The sequence below is a fragment of the Penaeus monodon genome, chromosome 3, assembly GCF_015228065.2.
Source record: "Penaeus monodon isolate SGIC_2016 chromosome 3, NSTDA_Pmon_1, whole genome shotgun sequence".
In the NCBI taxonomy this organism is placed as follows: domain Eukaryota; kingdom Metazoa; phylum Arthropoda; class Malacostraca; order Decapoda; family Penaeidae; genus Penaeus; species Penaeus monodon.
In genome coordinates, this window is record NC_051388.1 from 39,344,851 (window position 1) to 39,348,141 (window position 3,291).

At 45.7% G+C, this 3,291-nt stretch overlaps 1 pseudogene; it reads right to left on the reverse strand.

Annotated features, from left to right (window-relative positions):
* Nucleotides 1–441: 441 nt before the first annotated feature.
* Nucleotides 442–1,566, reverse strand: LOC119588581 (annotated as a pseudogene).
* Between the last annotated feature and the right edge of the window lie 1,725 nt (nucleotides 1,567–3,291).

The window sequence follows — 3,291 nt, forward strand, 5'->3', positions numbered from 1 at the left end:
AGGACATGGGAAGATTTGGTAGTAATCCACTACAGTATATATGTATGTATTTGTAAATTCGTATTTGACTCCACCACCCGCTTCCATATCTTCACAGCATAGCTACTACAATCCCGAATAGCAATTTTTTGCTTTTATATATATCTCTCCAATCATCTATCACCTGATGTATTTTCCCCACTGGATTCCACTGGATGTCTATTCACTCATCCACCCTAGAAAACTAGAAAAGGAAGCAAATGTTAACGCAAACAATATAAATCGATTCAATGAATCAACATTAGGTTCGGCATTAGGTTCAATAGCAAACACGTTGATTAAATCAATATTGTTGGCCGTGTGAGAGACGTTTGGTACTGCAATCATGTGGGAAAAGATGATATAAATAGATTCTAGTTGATATTGATATTTATTGTATAATTTTAAACGTGCACTGCATGTATTGATAAATAAGACGATGGATAATGAGAGGATGACAATAAATAAGGCGCAAGGAAGCTCGATTACAAGAGGCTCCTGATGTAGCAAAGCCCAAACAGACACTGCCTCAAGGTGCGGAAGCCGCGCTGGTTCCTCCCGTCGGAGGAGACGCCCTTGTACAGCTTCCCCGCCAGTCTCGCGACCACGGCGTCGTCTGCGTCCACTCGGCACTGCTCCACTTGGGCCACGATCACGTCCACTAGGCCCTGGACGTGTCTGTAGATCTGGTCCGTCCTCTCCAGGAGGACCAAGTCGTCCTCGTGGAGAGACTGGTCGAGGAACACCAGCTCGAGGGCGAGGGCGTAGCGACGGCTGAGAGTGAGCAGTTTGGAGGAGCTCCTCGGGCTGGGGGGAGGTCGAGGGGGGCGAGGGCAGGCGAGGGAGGACCTGGTCGCACTCGAGCTCTTGGTCGCACACAAGCACCAACTGTGCGTCCACTTCCCGACTGAAAATGGCGTCCATCACAGCCCAGCTGTTGCCGAACTTCTCCTGCGCCTGAAAGGGGCGTCGCTTAGTGCCGGCACACCTTCATTTGCATTTATGCTTAATATGGCAGAGGTACAGAAAAGAGGGTCAGTAGAAGCTAGAACTCACGTAAAAGTCGACGTAGTCTTCAAGGAGTGTCAGAAGGAGCTGAGTTCGATGAAGGATGTTCTCCCGATAACGCAGCTGACATCCCTGGGGCGGATGGGGGTCGGAGGGAGACCAGAAGGCTGAGAGGGACGTCAGAGGCGACAGGAGGGACAGCGAGGCCAGGAGGAGGAGTTCGAGGAGGCAGCGCAGGCGGCGATGAATGGAAGGAGGAGATCAAGGCCGGGAGGAACCTCCAAGAAGACCTGGAGGCAAAGACCACTCTCGCTATTCGCTGGGTAGACTACTTGGAAAATTATGAAACCGTGTATAAAATTTAACCTCACATGACTACAAAAAGTCCGAAGGATGTTGGAAAATAATGGACAAAACACTCACTCATCACTGCAGCAGAAACGTCGCTCTGAAAGTAAGCAAGAAATGTGAGGAGCTGCTCTCGAGGAAGAGCTTGTTCTGATCGGGAGATGTCTGCGGTCTCTTCTTATAGGTCTCCATCAGCTCTTCCGGCCTATGACGTCACCAAGATCAGGATGAGTTCCGCCGAGAACGCCCCAAGGGAACGTATCTGGCCGCTCGAGTGGTCCGTCGCGGTGATCTAATCTTACAGAAGACATGTTCATGATCACAAATACAGCTGTCTGGATGTACACACTTCCCTCTCTCCCTCTCTTTCTCCCTCGCTCTCCCCTCATTCCTCCGTCTATTCCCACTTCCCCTCTTCCTTTCCCACTCTCTTTTCCTCTTCCAATCTCACTCTAACCGCTTTTGATTAGGAAAAAAAAAATGCCGTTTGAGATTTAAAAGAGAGAGCCGCTTCCATGCTTTTTCTCTCTTTTTCCCTTTCTCTTCCTTTCTGTGTGCACCTCGTTTCCTCTTGTCCTTCCTCTTTTTTTCTTTATCTTTATATATATATATATATATATATATATATATATATATATAATATATATATATATATGTGTGTGTATGTGTGTGTGTGTGTGTATGTGTGTGTGTGTGTGTGTGTGTGTGTGTGTGTGTGTGTGTATGTGTGTGTGTGTGTGTGTGTGTGTACTGAGAGAGAGAGAGAGAGAGAGAGAGAGAGAGAGAGAGAGAGAGAGAGAGAGAGAGAGAGAGAGAGAGAGAGAAGCAGGCAGACAGACAGCGCCAGAGATAGAGACAGAGGCAGACACAGACAGATGGACAGACCGACAGGAACAAAAGAGATGATAAAATGAACGCAGAGAGAAGTACAGTCAGGCTACGAAGACAAATCGGAGAAAATATCTCGCTTATTCAACAGCCAAGCCTAACCTGACCTGCCTACCGAAGTGAAGGGTCAATGAAGGTCAAAGAAGGTCAAGGTAGGTCAAGGGTAAATAGCTATTCCTTTTCCTTGGAAAGGGTAGGGGGGGGGGTAGGTGCCTGCTCCTGGGAATGTGGAATTTACCTTCTACCTTCGTCGCCCTTATTCTTATCGAAGGAAAGGAGAAAGAGAAAAAGGAGAAATGAGGAGGGAGGAAGGGAGAGAGGTGAAGGATGAGAGAGAGGAGAGAGAAGAGAGAGAGAGAGAGAGAGAGAGAGAGAGAGAGAGAGAGAGAGAGAGAGAGAGAGAGAGAGAGAGAGAGAGAGAGAGAGAGAGAGAGAGAGTGAGAATGAGAGCAAGAGAAATATTAAGAATAAGAGTAAGGGTGAAAGTGAAGAAAGAGAAAAAAAAGATAGATAGATAGATGGATAGATAGATAGATAGACAGATAGATAGATAGATAGATAGATAGATAGATAGAGACAGACAGAGAGAGGTGGTGTGAGAGTCAGAGTGAGAGTGAGAGCAAGAGAAAAAAATAAGAATAAGAGTAAGGGTGAAAGTGAGGAGGAGAGAAAAAAGAGATAGAGAGATAGATAGATAGATAGATAGATAGATAGACAGACAGACAGACAGACAGACATATAGATAGATAGATAGATAGATAGATATATAGATAGATAGAGAGAGAGAGGTGGTGTGAGAGTGAGAGTGAGAGCAAGAGAAAGATTAAGAATAAGAGTAAGGGTGAAAGTGAGGAGGAGAGAGAATAATATGAGAAGAAAGAGAAAAGGTGATCTTTAAGAAACGACTGATCATATTGTTACATATTCATCCATGTTTACTCCATGTCGTCTCTCGTATTATATTTTCCCAGGTTCGTTAATTTCTCCATTTCTCGTTATACAGCGGGAGAGCAATAATAGATGCAAAAA